This window comes from Chiloscyllium plagiosum, unplaced genomic scaffold (assembly GCF_037043375.1).
Source record: "Chiloscyllium plagiosum isolate Xiang-an unplaced genomic scaffold, Cpla_swu_hap1 HiC_scaffold_26, whole genome shotgun sequence".
NCBI lineage: Eukaryota > Metazoa > Chordata > Chondrichthyes > Orectolobiformes > Hemiscylliidae > Chiloscyllium > Chiloscyllium plagiosum.
The window spans coordinates 45,700,868-45,722,111 of record NW_028270164.1 but is presented as its reverse complement, the minus strand read 5'-3'; positions in this window follow the sequence as shown (position 1 = coordinate 45,722,111).

The following is a 21,244-nucleotide window of genomic DNA, read 5'->3' as shown; positions in this document are numbered from 1 at the left end:
TGATCCACCTGTTTGGAAATGCCAACAGGGTCTTCAATAAGAGATTTCATTTCCTTCTTAAAAGTTCTAACCTCTCCACTTGTCAGGGGGGTCGTTTACAAAGCCAATTTTGCCCATCCCTTTGGGGACCTCCCTCAACGGGTAACACTGAGCATCGGGTACTTGTTTCTTGTGTTTGAGAACGGGAAATTTTCAATATCCTTCTCACACTGCTGTATTTCCTTTGCTAATCCTGGTTTGGGGACCTTTTCCCTTACGGCCCTCACCTGTTCCTCATCTTCTTCCCCTCCCTGTGCTCCACCCACTGCCATCTCCAATGCAGGCCCTCCGCCTTGTAAATTATCAGGTTCATTTTGGGGGGTCATATGGCGGGGGTAAGTGACCGAGAACATCCCATGGGGGAGGGGGTGCCGAAGGGGAGTCTTCCTCTTTTCTTTCCATAGTTTTCATACTATGTAGTCTGGTGTCCCGACTGCCTTTCCAACAGGAGGCATAGTCGGACTCCTCCTGATGGAAAGGCTGTTTTTCATTAACATATTTGTTCAAAACGTGACAGACACAATCCTCATCCAACCCATACTTTGGCCAAAAGATCGACGGCAGACGAATACTCTCTTTGGTCCAAACAAAACAACAATATTTTATCAAAGTCTTTTGATCCTTTTCCCTTGTACAATAGTTATGTTTCCAATTTCTCAACATCCGTCCTAAAGGACTTTCCGGAGGGATGTTTTCCGGACCTTCTCTATCCTTTTTTCCCAGGTGTCTTATTTTTACTTCCTTTGCTTCCCATGGTGGTCAACCCATCAGTCCCTCAGTTTGACAGGTATCACACTCCCAGTCACCAAGGCAATACTTAAAAGTCTCTTTTTTTACCTTGGTCTGTACACGGAGTTGCCTGACTGCAACCGTGCCTACTGTTCCGTGTCTGCCTTATTTTCTGGCCCTGGTTCACAATGAGTCCCCTAGGATCCTTCTCAGTCGACCAGACGGGGCACCCACTGACGAAAGACACAGGATTGTTCTGAAAGGAATGGGACACGTCTTCCCAGTCATCAACGGTGACCACTCCGCCGGCGTTGACCGTATCCCGGATGAGCCCCCAATTGTGAGAAACGCAGCTCACTGCAAAATAATTTTTGTCCGAGTCAAATTCCAAAGCAGTCTTTATTCGTAGGTTCTTGCGAGAGCAGGTGTCCGAAAAGTAGGTACACCGCTGAACAATATCAGTGCATTTTTATACAGTCTCTGTGAGTCTCTCGGTACTTCCCCTTTTACCTCATTGGTTGATTTTGCCAATGCGCGTAGCCTATCACAAGCCCTACCTTCATTCCGCCTCTGTTTACTTCTCCCATTACTCTATCTCTATTGCTGCCCTACCCATGTTTATTTCTTACCTTATTTGGTTATCTTTATCCTGTCCAGTGTCTTGTACCTGACATTTGCAGTTGCTCTGTGCAGCTGCTAATCTAATCATTTTACTGCATCCGTCTGTGGCCTATTGTTAGCGTGCAAACCCCCGCACCCCCCTCGCCTTGATAGCTCAGTCTTATGACTTCTGCTGAAGCAACACTGCGTCTTATCATTTCGGCTGAAGCAACACTGCATCTTATCACTTCTGCTGAAGCAACACTGCATCTTATCACTTCTGCTGAAGCAACACTTCCACACATTTTCCACATTAATTACTTAGTGCCACTTTTAGTATCATTCTGGACTTTTTAAACAATACAGTATTCCCTTGCTTACCTTTCTTTTACACTGTAACAACACTTAGAGTATCTGTACCTCGGTGCTCTCTACCTAAGATGGCACCGAAAAGTGACATTACAAACTTTTCACGGCACTCATTGAGTGTATGTGACAATTAAGGTTGTTCTACTTTAGCTTCACTAGGTTACCACTGCACTTTCAGGTTTGACCTCAGATGGCTCCTGGCGTGCGCCTTCTGCACTCTGCATTGAACTAAGATTGATCCCTTGCCTTGAAGGCCATGGTAAAGTGGCGAAAATAGTTTCACAACTAGCAAGTTGACACAGGTGCAACTCATTGCAACATTTCTTTGGAAATCAGAATCATATTTGCATGTTTCTAGATTTCAATCAAGCATTGCCTTTGTTTATTTGGGAATAATGACGTAACAATTATAAACTGTTAAACAGAATGTGGCATGCAGGAACAAAGCTAAGCAACTAAATTCAGCACATAACAAATTGATGGCATTTTTAAGATTTTCAATCGTGGATCAGCAATATATGCCCAAACAGTGACAACTTTAAACAGATTTGATACAAATGAAGGGCCTCACAGTCTCTTTCTCCATTTATAATTGCCCAACCCGCAATTCTGCATCCCCCAGCTCTTCCACATCCCTCTATATCTCGCCTCAGATATCTGAAGCACGAAAAATTAACCTACCAGTTATGTCCCTCTCTCACAAAGTCTCGTTGTTTCTCTCCTTTTCTTTCTTTCTCTTTTTTGGGTGTTTCCTGCTTTTTTACTGAATGTCTGGACAGCTTGGCCATGGAGGCAGCAGCGATGATGAAGCGTAGCGGTAGCTGGGGCCCAGCGCGAGTCGAGATGGTGAAGCAGCTGGTGAGCAAAGTGGTGGGTAGCAGTGAGTAGCTGTTGGGTTCAGACCAGACTTGGCCCAGCCCGGGTGAAAGTGTGCCAGTGCGGGGGAGAGCAAGCCCATATGGGGATACTCTAGCATGGAGCAACTGCATGCTAATGGCTTCAGAAAGGATTGTATCTCTAAATTTTAATGGTATTCCTTTATTTTTCTCCATCATACTAGAAAAGACTTGTTGTGATGACCTTTTCAACTTATTTCTTTATTTTGCTATTTTTGTTCCGAAGATTTTGGACCGAGGTACTTTTGTGCCTCAGCTGGTGCCAGGAAAGGCAACATTGTACACTTTTCCCTGTATTCCTGTACTTGAGTACATGTCACAATAAAATCCACCACTTGCAATTTGAAATCTAAACCTCTTTTGATCGGAAAATAGGCCTTAATTTCCCACTCAGCCCAGTTTCACAACACCAGTCTATGTCTGACACGCACACTGCCTGCTCAAGCACACTTAAAGCAGCTGTGTGCAGATTTGACAATTCCACATTTATGAACCCGATTGTGGATGAACAGTCAAAAATTAACAACAAAACTTAATGTTCAGCTCAATCCTCAAAAGTTAAAAATGTAAATTTTTGATCTTTTCATACGTGAGGTAAGAGTAGATTGGAAAGGCTTAGTTGTAAGATTTGATTCTGATGGTGAGGTTAAAAATGTAAAATCTGATGAAATAGTCTGAAGTGTGCATGAAAAGTGAAAATGTCAACAATTTTAAACATTTTAAGACAACTAAGTCTTTTTTTACCTTTAAACGTTTTCAGCTCTTACTGAGGTCCCGTCAGCTTCTGTAAGGCAGCATTGTCTATGTGAATTTGCAGGTGTTCTGAGGAAGGGTCACACAATGTAAAACATTAACTCTGATTTCTCTCCACAGATGCTGCCAGAGCTTCTCAGCTTTTGCAGCAATTTCAGTTTTGGTTTCTGGTTTACAACATCTGCAGATTTTTCAGTTATTATTAGTATAAAAGCCCGATCTCCATCTGACTTAATTTTATCAAAGTACTCCGATAATGGAGACGACGGGGTGGGTGACCTGGTTGATGCTCTATTTGAGCTCTAATCTCCACGTTGGCTTGTTTTTTTGAGTCCCTCATAGTACATCGACATTGCGGCTGGCCAGTATTTAATTGCTTGCCAGTGGTTGCCCTTTGAGAAGGTGGTGGTGAGCTGCCTCCTTGATTACAACAGCCCACATTCTGTATGTTGATCTACTCTGCATTTAGAGAGGGAAGACCGGCACATTGCCTCAGAGCCAGTAAAGAAACAGCGATATATCTCCAAGTAAGGATGCTGAGTGGCTTGGTGGGGAACACGGTGTGGAGTGTTCCCATGTATGGGCTACCCTCACCCTTCCTGATTAGGATCTTTGGTGAATTTCTGCAGAGCTTCTTCTAGATAGTACACACTACCATGACTCAGCATCGGTGGTGGAAGGAGTGGGTGCTTTGTTCTGGATTGTGTCAGGTTTCTTGAGTGTTGTTGGTGCTGCACCTATCCAGGCAAGTGTGAAGCATACTATCACACTTAGGATTTGGGCCTTGTAGATGGTAGACAGCCATTCAGGAATCACGTGGTGAGTTCCTTGCTGCAGTATTCCTCATCTCTGACCTGCTCCTGTAGCCACCGTGTTTATGTGACAAGTCCAGTTGAGTTTCTGCCCAATGGTAACCCCAAGGATGTTGATAGTGAGGTAATCAGTGATGGTAAAATCATTGAATGCTAAGGGGCAGTAGTTACATTGTCTTTTACTGAAGGTGGTCACAGCCTTTCATTTCTGTGCTGTAACTTTCCATTGTCAGCCCAAACCTGGATATTGTCCACATCTTGTTGCATTTGAACAAGGACAGCTTCAGTGTCGGAGGAGTCATAAAGCTGCAGTCATCAGCAAACATCCTCACTTCTGACCTCATGACATTGGGAAAGACATTGATGAAACATGACCTTCTCCACCCCATTGCCAACGACCCAGACCCAGAATTGGAAAATGAAGTCAAGACAAGCCAGTTGTGACCAGAACCTGGGTGGGAGCTGAGTGAGTGGGCCGGGTCCTGGAGCAGCAGCAACAGGGGGAGCACAAGCTGAGACCCAGCAGCATGGGCAGCAGGAATTGGGATGGAATCCTGGTGCAGTGACAGCATGGTGAGCATTGGTCAGGGCTAAATCCTGGAGCAGTGGCAGAGTGGTGAGCATTGGTTCATGCCGAATCCCAGAGTGGTGACAGCATGGTGAGCATTGGTCAGGGCCAAATCCCGGAGCGGTGGCAGCATGGTGAGCATTGGTCAGGGCCAAATCCCGGAGCGGTGGCAGCATGGTGAGCATTGGTCAGGGCCGAATCCTGGAGCAGTGGCAGAGTGGTGAGCATTGGTTCGTGCCGAATCCCTGAGTGGTGGCAGCATGGTGAGCATTGGTCAGGGCTGAAAATGTGTTGCTGGAAAAGCGCAGCAGGTCAGGCAGCATCCAGGGAACAGGAGAATCGACGTTTTGGGCATAAGCCCTTCTTCAGGAATCATTGGTCAGGGCTGAATCCCGGAGCAATGGCAGGAGGGGGAGCACAGGCCATGGCCAGAACGGCAGCAGAGCACCAAGGCCAAGCACCAAAGTGGGAGCCGAATGAACGTGGGCTGGGTCCCAGAGCAGCAGCAGGGCAAGTCCTGAATGGAGGTCAGCGGGTGGAGGTAACGGTGCCTCATGTTCTGCAGCCTGTGGGCAGAAACCCATCTTGGAAAAGAACTTCTAAAACTTAATTACTTTCGAGTCACTTTGTTATCATTCTGGACTTTTTAAACTCTGCCGTATTCCCATACTTACCTCTTTTTTACACTGTAACAACCTAAGATGGCACTGAAAGGAGACATTTCAAAGTTTTCACTGCACTAATTGACTTCAAGTGACAATTAAGGCTGTTCTATTCTATTCTAGCTTCACCAGGTTATCACTAGCAAACCTCCTGCCAGGATATCCCTGCCATTTAGGTGCAATCAATACATCCCACCTGACTGGAAATCCATCCCAATGATCCACATACCTGAAACACTCCCTCCTACACCAGCTTGTGAGCTACATATTTGACTGTACTATCTTCCTATTCATATTTTTCTCAATTTTTTTTTCTCTTTTACTTAGTTTCTTTTTGGGTGTTTTCTGTGTTTTTACTTACCTTCTGGAGAGCTCAGCCATGGAGACAGCGGCAGTGACAAAGCATAGCAGCGGCTGGGGCCCAGCACAGGTCTGCACAGTCATTCAATAACCTGATAATCCTCAACTCCACTTACCTGCCTTTTCCCCACAACCCTTCATTTCCTTAATGCTTAAAGACAGTCTATCTCAGGCTTGAACCTACTCAATGACCCCACCTCAACAGTCTTTTGTGGTAAAGAATTCCGTAGATTTCATCACACAAAGAGTAGAAATTACTTGTCCCCTCTATCTAATTCACCTTACTCTGAGATTATGCTCTCTGGTCCTTGACTCTACCACTAGTGGAAACACTGTTTCGATATCCATCAAGTCAAGCTCCTCAAGAGTCTTATATGTTTCAAAAAGGTGTCCTTTCATTTTTCTAAATTCCAATAATTATAAACCCAACCTACTCAACCTCCCCCTTATGAAAATCCTTTCTCTCGCAGAATCAACCTACTGAACCTTCCTTGGACTGCCTCCGGTAACAACGTACCTTTCCTTGGATAAGGGGACCAAACCTCTTTACAGTGTTCCAGTTGTGGTCTGACTTGTGCATTGTTCAGTCTAACAGGAGTCCCTATTTTGAGACTCCATTCCCTTTGAAATAAATGCCAACATTCCTTTTGCCTTCCTTATTTAATGCTGAACTTGTACACTAGATTTTTGTAATTCAAGTGTGATGATCCTCAAATCCCTCTGTGCTGGAAATTTCTGCAGGTTTTTCCCATTTAAATAATAATCAACTCCTCTAATCTTCCTAACAAAATGCATAACCTCACATGTTCCTACGTTATATTCCATTTGTCAAGTTGCTTAACCCGTCTTATCCCTCTATAGACTCATTTTATCATCCTCACTACATATCTTTCCATCTACTTTTGTGTCATTGCAAACTTGGTGAAACTATATTCACTTCCCTCATCCAAAACATTCATATCAATTGTAAATAATGATCACCCCAATATTAATTACTGTGGCACTCCAAGCATCTATTATCCCAACCCTCCATCCTATATAAGTTGGAAAATTCTCTATCTGTAGTAATGCAGCATCCTCAATGCTATGGGCTCTTATCTTAATAAGTAGCTTTATGGGTGCTATCTTACCAAGACCTTTTTGGGAATCCAAATATATTTCATCTACTGGTTCCTCTTTATTCATTCTCTTTCTAACCACCTCAAGGAACTGCAATAATTTGTCAGGTATGATTTTGACTTCATGTTTGATGATATATGAAGCAGTTCCTTGATGCCACACTTAGTCAAAGCACCCTTGGTGCCAAGGGTTGTCAATCTCACCTCCCCTCTGGAATTTAGCTCTTTTGTCCAGTTTGAGCCAAGACTGTAATGAGATCAGGAGCTATGGCCCTGGTGGAATCTAAACTGGGCCTTACTGAGCAGGTGCTGCTTGATTGCTCTGTTGGTGACACCTTCCATCACTTTATTGATGATTGAGAGGAGAATGAAGGGGCAGTAATTGACTGGGTTGCGTTTGTCCTGCTTTTTATTTACAGGACATGTCTAGGTAATTTTCCTCATTATTGGGTAAATGCCAGTGTTGTGACTATACTGGAAGAGCTTAGCTGGGGAGAGGCAAGTACTCAAACAGAGGTCTTCAGTACTTTCACCAGAATGTTGTTAGGGTCTATAGTCTTTGCAGTATCCAGTGCCTCCAGCCATTTCCTCAATTGGCTGAAGACTGGTAGCTGTGGTGCTGGGGACCACGAGAGGAGGCCAAGATGGATCACCGACCCAACACTTCTGGCTGAAGATTTCTGCAAATGAATCAGCCTTATCTTTTGCCATGATGTGATGGGCTCATCCATTATTGAGGATGCCGATATTTGTGGAGCCTCCTTCTCCAGTGAATTATTTTATTGCCCACCACTCACAAATCGATGTGACAGGGCTGCACAGGAAAGATTTGATCCATTGGCTGTGGGATTGCTGAGCTCTGTCTATCACTTACTGCTGATGCTGTTTGGCATTCAAGTTGACCTGTTCAGTAGCTTCACCAGGGTGACACCTCACTTTTAGGAATGCCTGATGCTCCCCTGACATGTCTTCCTGCAGTCCCCATTGACCCAGACTTGATACCCTGGCTTGATGGGGTTGATTGGGAGATATGCCAGGCCATGAGTTTGCAGATTGCGCCAGAGTAGATTCTGCTGCTACTGGTGGGTCCACAGCGTCTCATGGTGGCCCAGTCTTGAGTTGCTAGATCAGTTCAAAGTCTGTCCTGTTTAGCACAATAAGACTGCCACACCAACATGATGGTGGGTATTCCCAACGTGAAGGCAGGACTTCATTTCCACAAGGACTGCGGTCACTCTAACTGATACTGTCATGGACAGATGCATCTGCAGCCAGCTTGGTGAGGATGAAGTCAAGTTTGTTTTTCCTTCTTGTTGGTTCCCTCATGACCTGACACAATCCCAATCCAGCAGTCATGTCCTTTAGGAACCAACCAGCTCGACCAGTCGGGCTACTTTTGAGCTACTCTTGAAATCCCCCGTCCAGAGTACATTCTATGCCTTTGCCACCCTGACTGTGTCTTCAAAATGTTGTTCAACATGGAGGAGTGCTGATTCATCTGCCAAAGGTGGACAGTATGTGGTAATCAGCAGGATATTTCCTTGCCCATGTTTAACCTGGAGCGATGAGATTTCGTGGGATCCTGAATCAATGTTACAGACTCCCAGGGCAATTCCCTGCCAACTGTACACCACTGTGCCACCACTTCTGCTACATCTGTCCTACTGTGGAACAAGATCTATCCAGGAATGGTGACAGTAGATGTAGGACAATGGGGTTAGGTATGATCCATATGTGTGATTATGTCAAGCTGTTGCTTGATTAGTCCGTGAGACAGCTTTCCCAATTTTGGCACCAGCTCCCAGATTTTCTAAGTTAACCTCTTCTCATCGATTCATGAACACCAGCTCAACCCTGGCCACCCATAATGACAATCATGATTGAAATAACACTGTTCAATATTTCAACTGGCAACATCAATACCTGTGCCAGAACAACATCTGGGAAGTGGTGATGGAGTACTGCCCTTAACCCATCGAGGATACTGGGTTACTTCCATGCTAATTGCCATGGACTTTGTGGTGCAGTTCACTTTGGAATTAAATACACAATTTGCCTTCACTGTCTCTGTTATTGGATGAGGGTACCTAACTGAGGAGCCATTGATACTATACAGCTTCAGCCTTATATTTTGCAGTGATTTGCTTGGGTCCCCTCTCACTGACGATGGAGATGTTTGTGGAGCCTCACCTTCCATGACTTGTTTATTTGTCCACTATCATTCAGGTGGCAGGACTGCAGTGTGCAGATCTGATCTGTTGGCTGTGGAACTGCTTAGCTCTATCACTTGCTACTTATGCTGCTTGGGATACAAGTAAACCCGGGTTGTAGGTTCACTGGGTTAACAGCATATTTTTAGGTATGCCTGGCATTGGCTCCTGGCATGACCTCCTACCCTCACTGAACCAGGATTGATCCCTTGATTTGACAGTAATGGCCAAGTGGTGATATGCCAGGCCATGGAGTTACAGATTGAGTATCAATTGTGCTGCTGCTAATAGCATACAGTACCTCATGAATGCAAGTTTAAAATTGCAAGATCTGCATTAATGCTCTCCCATTTAGCATGGTGTTAGCACCACTCAACACAATGGAGGCTGTCCCCAATGTAAAGATAGAACTTTGACTTCACAAGGATTGTGTGGTGGTCACTCTTACCGATAATAAAATAACAATAGATACAAAATTGAAAAACATTTGCATAAATGTGATGAAATGTAAAACATATTTCTGTGATATCAACTCTTTGTAATTTTGTGCATGAATAGTATTCTATTAGAAATTGAAGTAACAATTTATCAAGCTCTGGTGAAGATTGGTTTTCGGTTGCTTACAAAAATAGTTTCATAACTAGCAAGTTAACACAGGTTCAACTGATTATGACATTTCTTTAGAAAAATGGAGTAGTGAAACATCAGCAAAAATCATTTTGTTTCACTTTTCATAACACCGAACCACATTTGCATGTTTATAGATTTAAATCAAGCATTACAGCTTTTTGGGACTACTAATATTACATTCCAACAACCAATAATAGATGTTACTCAAAAAACATGTTTTCAGCCAATATTTTGAAATGTGCTGTGACTGACAGTCAAAAAATAATATGACATTTCAAGCCTTCATCTATTAGTTTAGAAATGTCTTGAGAGTCTGTGCTTCCACCCCATTTTAGGGCAGTGACTTCCTCATACCCAAAACCCTCTGATGGAAAGGTTTTTCCTCCATTCCCCTCCAAATATCCTGCTCTCTCCGATAAAACTATGCCCCCGATTACTGACGCCTCTACTAAGGGGAAAGAATTGTCCCTATCTCCTTTCAGAGCTTTGTACACCTCAATCAGATTGACACCTCATTTTTAGATATGCCTGGTGCTGCTCCTGGCATGCCATCCTGCATTCTCCACTGAATCAGGGTTGATCCCTGGTTTGATGGTAATGGTTGAATGGAGGAAACGCTGGGCCTTGGGGTCACAGTTTGTGTTTGTGTACAGTTCTGCTGCTGCTAAAAGTCCACAGATTCAGTCTATCAACTGTGTCCTTTAGGATTTGTTCAGCTCAGTCAGTAATACCAGTGCTGTGGGACTCATAGTGATGGACATTGACACCCTCCCACCCACACTCTGTTCTGTGCCTCTGCTGCCTCCAATCCTTCAGAATGGTGTGCAACGTGGAGGATAATTGATTTGTGAGGGTTGCAAGGTGCAGACTGGATTTGGTATTCAACAGACAGTCTCTTTGTCCATATTTGACCTGATGCCATGGTACTTAATGAGTCCAGAGTCAATGTTAATGACTCCCAAACAACTCCATTCTGAATGTGTATCATTGTGCTGCCACCTCTGCTCAGTCCGTCCTGTCAATGGGACAGGACATACACAAGAGGGGTGATGGTGGTGTCTGAGACATTGTCAGTTCGGTATGATTCTGTGACTATAACTATTTCAGGCTTGACTAGTCCATGAGGCAGTTCTCCAAGTTTTAACACTATCTCTGAGATATTATTACAGAGGACTCTGCAGGACTGACAGTATTGAGTTTCCTGCTGTTGTTTCTAGTGCACAGGTTCTAGATGGTCTGTTCCATTTCATTGTTTGGGTTTGAGACCTTTTAGCAGAGGTGATACAAGTAAGTGGTTTTTTTAGGCACTTTCAGGGGGCAATTAAGAGTCAACCACATTGCTGTGAATCTGGAGTCCCATGTAGGAACCCAGCAAGTAAAGACAGCAGATTCGCTTCTCTCAGGGTCATTACTGAACCAGGTGGGTTTCTGTGACAAGTAACAATGGTTTCATGGTCACCATTCGACTTTAAGTTCCATATTTTTTGTTGAATTCAAATTCCAACATCTAGCTGGCTATATTCAAATTTAGGTCTCCAGAGCAATTTGAACTAATCCAGAGACCCAGAAAATGACAATATCACAAAAAACAACAGAAGATTACACGTTATCTCACATGCACACATGAGCATGGAAGAATCAAAGAAATGAGAAGTTGCTTACAACTATTCCTGAATAGGCCATCATATGTTTACCAACATTTTTTACAGTTTGTTATCACCGTAAAACTGTTTTGTGCAACAGTCAGTATTTAGCAATATTGGTCGAATATTCAGTACTCTCTGAGGGTTGAGCTACAGGGAGAGGCTGAATAGACTGGGGCTATTTTTCCTGGAGTCGAAGATTAAGAGATGACCTTACAGAGGTTTATAAAAATCATGAGGGGCATGGATAGGGTAAAGAGGCAAGGTCTTTTCCCCAGGGTGGAGGAATTCAAAACTAGAGGACATAGGATTAAGGTGAGAGAGGAAAGACTTAAAAGGGAACTAAGGGGCAATTTTTCACAAAGTGCTGTATGGAATGAGCTGCCACAGGAAGTGGTGGAGGCTGGTACAATTACAACATCTAAAAGGCACCTGGATGGCTATAGGAATAGGAAGGATTTAAGAGGAAATGGGCCAAAGGCGGGCAATTAGGACTAGATTTATTTGGGATTTCTGGTCAGCACTGAAAGATTGAACCGAAGGGTCTGTTTTCATGCTGTATATCTCCATGATTCTATGATTCTGTGTTTAATCATGTTCACCTACATTTATAATACTACCATAAAGTCTTACAATCCTTCCTTTCTTGCTATTAGTCAGTGTCTGACCCAATCAAGAGGGAAAAATGACTAAAACTGGCAAATGACAAATACTGGTCCAACTCATCTTGGACACTTCAAAAGTAACCAGTACAACCAGTATCTTCATTTCCAAGTATGATTCTTCACGACCAACATATGAACAAGGATCAAAATTAGGCCACTTGGCCCTTCAAGCTTGCTCTGTCATTCAGTAAGAGCATGGCTGACCTGATATTAACCTTAACTCTACATTTCTTCCTAACCCCAGTAGTCTTTCATCTCTCTGTTAATTAAGAATCTATCTGCCTCTGCCTAAATATATGTATGGATTCTGCCTTTTCAGGAAAGGTGTTCCAAAGATTCACAATTCACTGAGAGAAAAAAAATTTCCTCATCCCTTTTAAATAGATGACCCCCTTATTGTTAATTATGAACCCCTAGTGCTATGTACACCTACAAGAAACAACATTCTTTCAACATCTACCTAGTCAAGTCCCTTCAGGATCTTATATATTTAAATTAAGTCACCTCCGACTCTTCTACAGAGAATAAGGACTAGTCTGTTTAGATTTTGCTGATAAGGCAATCCGTTCATTCCAGGTATAATCTAGTTAACGTTTTCTGAAGTGAATACATTAACATTCCAATGCATTAACATCCTTCCTTAAGTACAGTGGCCAGTACTGTTACAGTATGCCAGATGCAGTCTCATCAATGCCCCATATAACCTAAACATAGCCTCCCTACTCTTGCATTCAATTCCCCATGCAGTAAAACATTACATTCTATTAGCTTTCCTGAAAACATGCTGTATCCACTATATCTGTGATTCATGCACTCAGATCTCTCTGCATCTCTGAGCTCTGCAAACTCACTACTTAAATAAGATGCTTCTTTCTTTTAGTCATTCTGCCAAAATGGACAATTCCACACTTCCCCTCGTTGAACTTCATTTGCTAGATTTCTGCCCACTCGCTTAACATTTGTGTGTTTATGTGTATATATATTTTTTATATTTTTAAAAAACCCTTTATAGACTTGTTATGTTCTCTTCATAACTCACGTTGCTACCTATCTTTGTATCGTTAGCAAATTTAGCTACCATACCTTCAGCTGCTTCATCTAACTTATTTATATAAACTGCAAAGAGTTGAGACTCCAGCACGACCCCTGCGACACACTGCTTGTGACTTTCTGCCAGCCCAAAAAAGACTCATTTATTCCTACTCTCTTTTTCCCTATTAGCCATCCAATCTTCTATCTGTGCCAATATATTTTCCCATATGCTACTGGTTTTATTTTTGTAATAACCTTTCACATGTAATAACCATCTACAGCATAAATTACTTCTTCAAACAACTACAATAAACCAGTTAAACATGATTTCCCTTTTACAAAACCATGTTAGCACTGTCCGATTACCTTGAATTTATCCAAGGGCCCTGTTATAAATTCTTAAATAAGAGCTTCTAACATTTCCCCTATGATAGATTTTAAGTCATTTGGCCTGTAGTTTCCTAGTTTCTGCCTCCCTCTCTTCCTGCATAAAATAGCAACATTAGTTTTTTTTTAAAATCTCCAGGAACCTTCACCTGCCTGTTTGTATACATTTGGCTAACTTTCTTTCATTTTTCCTCCATTAACCTTTTAGTAATTCTTTGCTGCTTATTATATTTTGTCCAATCTTCTAACCTAGCATCTATCTTTGCACATATGTCTTTTCCTTGAGTCTGAAACTATGTTTGACTTTTCTAGTTAACCACAGACAGCATGTCTGTCTCTTAGAATTAATTTCATCTGTTGGAATGTGTCCACTCCATGCTTTCTGGAGTATCTCCTGAAATGTTTGCCACCACAACCTGTCCCTTCACCTAAATTACCATTTCGCTTTCACTTTCCCCTTTTTGAAGGCAGCCATATGCATGAAACCTCCATCTGTGAAGTGTCTCAGAGATCCACTGGGTTTCACAAGCTTCTATCTTCAAGCCTCTAATGGCTCCATTAGGTCTGAGTAAATGCGATCAAACAGCAACAACAGCCAAGCTTCACCCCGTGCATGTATGTGCTTTCACACCTGTTCTTCCCAACATTTTCCCTTATCTCAGAGATTCTACTGCAGGCTGCTGCAAGTTCTTGGCAAATTCTTTGTTCTTCATTCTCCGCAGCCTGAGGGTGAGACAGGTCATACATATCATCACTTCAAGCTGTACCACCACCAAACATGGTAGACTCTTCTAATCCATGGGTGAATTTGTCAACTTAGCCCCCATTTCTACAAATCCTCCGACTAAATCATGACTTGGATCTCATCTACATTTATACACATACTTTCCTCACAGAGCATCTTTTGGCCTTGTGTTGTAGACTGTACCCAACCTTTAGCATCTTTAAAAATATTTAACTGTTTCTTTGAGATCCAATGGCTCATAATCAAGAGGTTTTTATCTTAGTCATTCTGCTTTTAATTTACCACCTAGCTGCTTGCATTCTCTTAGCAAATCTCTTTCCTCATTCTTCCCATTTGTCGGTACATCATGGGCCACAACAGCTAGACCTTTCTCCTCTCAATCCTCAGCCACCCAGATGAGTGAGATATTGTTAACCCTGGTAGCAGGTAGGCATCATTACCTTTAGGACACTCAATCCTGACTGTACAGAACAGTATCTACTCTCTCAACTATACTATACCCTACAATTTTCCTTTCTCCCATCACTTGAATGGTTCCATCTACTACAGTGCTACAGTCAGTTTGCTTTATTTCCCTACAGTTCCCATGCTCGTCTAACAGGGAGTAGGAATCTCAAATCTGTTAGTCAAGCTCAAGGGCTGAGACTCCAACGGCATCACCTCCTGGATCCCTCGACCTGCCCAACATGCAGTCACATCCACCTGTCAGTGTTCCCTTGAATTTATAATCTACTGCAGCGATTTTGGTTTTCTACGGCTATTCAACATAAAAATGAGCATTATTTGCTGAAAATAGAGTTCCCATGGCTTTCAGGAAAAGTGATTTCTCCCTGAGTGCTCTTGAAAATGCAAAAGACACAGAGCCATTTACAGGGAGAAAACTGGGTAAGTAAGAGATGTCAATTAGGTGCCATGCTGGCCCAGAAGAATGAAAGGATTAAAGTCAAGGTGGGGATAAACCATTGAGCAAAGATCTCGTCTGACCACATCTGGTAGGAACAGGAAATAATGGCCAGTCATTAAACACCTAAACTCCAACAGGTGGCAAAGTGGGACAAAACAGGTCAATTATCAGAAAAGAAGATTCAAAATAACAGGGTCATTTTCAACAATTCATATCTATTAATGTCCCTGCATTTAGCATTGCCGGTCAGGGAACTGACCATATTGGGTGCAAAAGCAAGGTGGAAATCAATGACTATTTGAAGTAAAATAGTTGTGTCTGAAATTCGCCTCAGGGTTAGATTCAACATCAGTGAGGTGAACATTCAAATTCGCAGCAGAATGTCACTGATGGCGAGGGTACAGAGTCTGTACTAAGGCTGAAGGGAAAGGGTTTGGTATTCTCAATGTTTAACTAAACAAAATTGCAGCTCATTTTGTAATTAATTTCGGAAATTGCCAGTTTTAGTTATTTGCAGAATCAAGTGAATGTGACTTCTGACAATACACGTTGACAAAGGCAACAAGTGACAGGCAAGAAACATTGGCCCAGCTTGCGATGCCCATGTCCTACATGTGATTTTCAAATAAATCCATGAGTGAACATTGGAGTTAAAGTCTGACACCACACAATAATATGATGGTGGCTGAGTGATTAGCATTATTGCCTCACAATGCCAGGGGCGTGGATTCAATTTCAGCCTTGGGTGACTGTCTGTGTGAAGATTGCACATTCTCCCTGTGTCTGTATGGGTTTCTACTGGGTGCTCTGGTTTCCTCCCATAATCCAAAGATGAATAGGTGAGGTGAATTGGTGGTGTTAAAGTCTCTGTAGTATACAGGAATGTGCAGGCTAGGTGGATTAGCTATGCTAAACATGGACTTATGGGGATAGGATAGAGGCTAAGTGTGGAATGGATGCTCTTCAGAGAGTCACTGTAGACTTATTGGGCTCTTTCCATACCGTAGGGAATTTATGAAATCTCCAAAGTTAACAAACGAAAACACTGGTGAGAGTTTATGTCCAGCTCATGCTCACCCACTTGAGGGCAATTCAAGAATGACAATAAATACTTGCTTGACCAACAACACCCACATACTGAAACAGATGAAAGAACGCTGAACATGGTGAAACGCCCAGTTACTGCACAGTGATTGGCTGAAAGATCATTTTCATAGCTACTGTAAAACATATATGAAGGAACGGTGCAGTCTCAGTTTTTACACAAAACAGAATCCCAGAGTCATAACATCACAGCAATACCTCCAAGAGCCAGGTAAGATTCAGATAACTAATTCTTTAGTTCTTTTGTAATTTATCTCAATTCAAAGTGAGTGTAAGATGAAGCATCTCTCCACTATCAGAGTTTGGCTTGGAAAAAGATGTGAAATTGCGATTCCCAAATCAGACTTCTGTCAAATGGTACTTTTTTTTAGTGCAGGATCATATGTCAGATGCTTCTCAAACCTTTTCAGTTACAGGGATGGCTAATATTTCTGCTAATAAATCTCAGGGTCACAGTTGGGATTCCATTCTTCATTTTTTATATGGGGATCTCATGAAAAATTCCAAAATGCTTTCACTATTTCCATAGATTAGATTCCCAACAATGTGGAAACAGGCCATTCAGCCCAACAAGTCCACACCAACCCTCCAAAGAGTAACCACCCAGACCCATTTCTCCCTGACTAATGCACCTAACACTATGGGCAATTTACCACGACCAGTCCACCTGACCTGAAGATCTTTAGATTGTGGGAGGAAACCCACGCAAACATGGGGAGAATGTGCAAACTCCATACAGACAGTCACCCGAGGCTGGAATCAAACCCAGGTCCCTGGCGCAGTGAAGCTGCAGTGCTAACCACTGAGCCACCGTGCCATCCATTTTTTTGGGGGGCATCTTTACCATCTCTTTCACTTGCACTGCATCCGTTTCCTGCTGTGTACAGCTCAGGTTCACACTGGTCAGTGCTTTTAGAAACTTATCCACTGGGTTCCTGAAGTCTTATTCTCATGAATTCCCACGTCTGACATTCCACACTCCCTCCAATGCCAGCCTTACCATCCAAACTCAGGCCAAAGTTTTCTTAAATACAAGTAGAATATGAAATAAACCTTCACTGTGATTATTGGATTTTCTAATGTCTAGTTCTTCTGTCTTTTAAAACTGTGTTTGTTCTTGAAGATTACTTTCCATTCTCATTCACAGAATGGGTGGTACCACATCATCCTCTTCACACAATGGAGATAAGCATATTACCATAACAGGGAACTACAACACAGTGTGTGTTCAGGCATTCATAGTGTAAGTATGTTCTATACCTTTAGCTTGATTGTAGTAACATTTTTTGCAATTAACCAACAGTGACAAAGTTTCAGGCAAGCTTCTTCATCTGCTGTATTTTCACTGTCCCCTTATCCAGGTTTAATCTTTCAAATGAATGATCATGTGGACAGCAAAAATAAATTGCTTACTGGCTATTCTTAAGTCAAATGACAAGTTGTTTTTGTGAATTTACACAGAGATAAGATGTGAGGTCTCTTTATCCAGTTACTATCGTCCATTCTACAATTTAAGATCTGATATTCAGCAGAAAACGAAACATCTATGTTGAGGAAAATTTATTTTCAATCTGTTAATGGTGCAACAATGCGTTTTACAGCAGAGACCTAATCAGGGACTAGTTAATTTGGACTGACTAGATAGGCCAGAATTCAATTCCTCCTCTGTGGTTGAGCTTAACTCAAGGAGAAACATGAAATAGACATTTGGCTGTGCAGAGCTTGAATACTGCTGCAGTATGTCAAAGCAGTTCATCTTGAAATCATCAGGACAGCTCACAAGACCATCAATAATGCAGAAAAAAACAATATTTATACTGTTTGACAGGGCAGTGCTAATTAGTTGGCAGAGTCCAATTATCAGAAGCAATTATTAGTTTATCAACAGGTCAAAATACCCAGGATGTTTATATCCTGTTCTAGCACAGGTATAGCAAGGACAATTGTTGCACACTACTATGTCCTAAATGAGGTCAGCTCTCTCAACACTAACATGTATCAAACCATGGCTCACTTTTACAATGGTCAGTGTTTTCATACATGTGTCCATCAGGTAGGGTTGCCATTAATCATTGAACATGTACTTGGAGATTCCATCCCACGACTGCAGCCTTCAAATGCCTATCTGCATTGTCCTAAAGTTGGTGCCCGTGCTGGTCAAAATTCACTACATACAAAGGGTTAGCAACTCTACCGACAGGAAGCTATCCTTCCTAATTTGATTTGCTTTCATATCTGAGAGTTGAGGAGAAAGTGAGGACTGCAGTTGCTGGAGATCAGAGCTGGAAATGTGTTGCTGGAAAAGTGCAGCAGGTCAGGCAGCATCCAAGGAGCAGGAGAATCGACGTTTCGGACATGAGCCCTTCTTCAGGAATTAGAGTTGACTTGTGTATCTGAGAGTTGACTTGTGTTTTCTTTTACAGCCAAAATGTTGCTGACAGGATTGCCCACATTTATATCAAAACTGATACAAGCTGACTAACCCACAGTATGTAGGATCTATCTTGCTCCATTCTTATTGTGAGAAGCACACACACAGAAGAATTGACCAGATCAATTTGGTACAGAGTCCTTCGGACATGTAATTCCTAACTTTGATTCCCTGCTTGGACTCACTTCATTAACCTAACCAGAGCAGTGGTTTGTGTGTGTGCCAATGGATTTCAGTATTGCTAGTTGAAGGAGGAGCTGATCTGTCCAGAAGTTAAACAGACACAGGATCAGTTCTGATTCCACCTGTGTAAAAATCAATCACATCAATGAAAATTGGAGATGACAAAATAATATCACATAAGCTCAAATATTTCCTGGTGTTTGGGAGCACTTTTGGGTGGAAAGAGCCAAGACTTTCACCAAATGTTTGTTACTCCATGAATGTGAACCTGGCCAATGTCAATTCTTGGGATTGGGGATGTGTGACTGAATTTGTTTGGTGCTCAGCCCGTTACTAGAGATTTAGAAAAGAAGTCACACACAACAGTAGTGAGGTGCCCTGAGAAAGATAAGCATTTCCAGCTTTTGTCTAACTGGTCAATTTTTGTACCAGAATCAATATCTTTGAGATGAACTCTGGAACTAAGAGCCAGACCTTTTCCAATTTGATGGCCTGTACTTCAGGCATCTCAACTACCCAATACAGATGAGGACAAAAGCAGGATAGACTTCATTACCACAGTCCATGCACCCAACTCAAAATGCATCTTGTCTCACGTTCCCCTCTGGCCTGTCACAAGAACAGCAACATTATTCAATGGAATTCCTTGTATTTCATTGCTGAGTTCTCTCATTGAAACAATTTAAGCTGAGTCAATAAATGTCTTTTCTTGTTTGCAGAATTTTTACTCTGGCAGGTGAATTAATGTCAACGCTGCAGGATGTTGAAGGAGGTGAAGAAAAAAAACTTTCCTTCAAGGAAACCTCAGATGGTTGTGCAGGGATCCTCAACTACCAATGTGGTGAAAAGCAAACTGCTGCTACTCTTCTCCAAACCACCCAATGGTACAGAAGCTCCAGTGTGTTTTTTGAGTGTTCATGATGACAAAATAACACTGAGTAAGAATCTGTACCAAGACATACTTCAGCAGAAGGCATGGTTAAACACGGAGTCCAAGAAATCAAACAAAACAGTACAGCATCTGCATGTTGCCGTCAATGCTGTGTTAGAGGATATTGCTTCTGTAAGTGTAACCATCAAAAATTAGAAAAGAAGCCACAAATAACCACCATTGTTACTTTTTGTGTGGAACCATTAAAAACATTCTAACAATCAATGTATTGTCTCACTAATTCAGACTCTCAGTAAAAAATGATCAGTTAAAAATGTGTGTGTGCATGTGTTTTCTGTAAGTTTCAGTGCTACTTCATCATCCCGTGCAAAACTCTCTCCTGTTTTAGTTTGATTTAGTCCAAGATTTCAATATACCTTCCTATACAATTGTATTTGCTCCTGATGCTTTCAAAGACTCAAGTACACCAGAACCTGAAAGACAATAGTGTAATATTTCTGTGGAATGGTCAACCACAGATTTAAAGGAACAACCATTGACATGTATTGAACGAGCTGAACAGTTCACCTGAAAGCCAGAATCTCCAGTCTAGTTTAATGTCAACCTAGGTTTTGAATGGAACTCAAACTCACAACTTTCTTGCACACAGGCAAGCATGCTCCCAACTGGAGCAACATCTGATACCCAATGATATATTGCAATTGTTATGACATGTGGTAAAATCCCCTGCCAAATTTAAACCAGCAACACAGAGAAGATTTATCTCTGTGCAGTAATCTGTAAAAAGTTTGAGAGATCAAGAACTATTTAAAGTAAAAACTAACAACTTTATTTCTTAAAGTATAACAGAGACTAATTAACTAACAACTATTTACAACTCCTGTCTTTACTTTCCCTTCTATAATACTCATCCAATAAAACCCCCAATTAAGATTTACCAAAAACCAACTTTCAAAGCCACGTAGCTGTCAAACCTTCTCTTGGCATTTTCCTCTGTAGATTTTCTTCTTCTTAGGATTTCTGTTTCACAGGTCACTGAAAGATAAAAGTACCGTTAAAAGCTGTGTTTCGGGCAATCTGCATGTGTTGGTGGCTTGGCAGTTCTCTCTCCAACTGTCCAATCTTTCCCTTTTTTTATATCCTAAAGCATCCGATTGTGCCACTGACTTTTAAGATTGTCAATATACTAAATTCAAAAGTGATTCGAGTTTGGTATTTTTGGAGTATAATTTAAACTGAATGGCCAAATTTGAATTTATTTTTGTCTCCAGGCAGCACAGCTACTCTAGCTGCTGGACCAAAATGTTACATTGTATCCTGTTTAGAACACTTGGCGCTGTCAAGTAGTGCAGCTAGCTTTGAACTCGCTAAAAGGTACAGTGCCCCTTACACTTTCTTAACACCTCATCCCTTAAGAAAAAATGAACCATCATAATGAAAAGATGGCTTCATTTTTTTTCTAGTCTTTAAACACATTACCTTAACATACACATAACGTTATTCTAAGTTCAC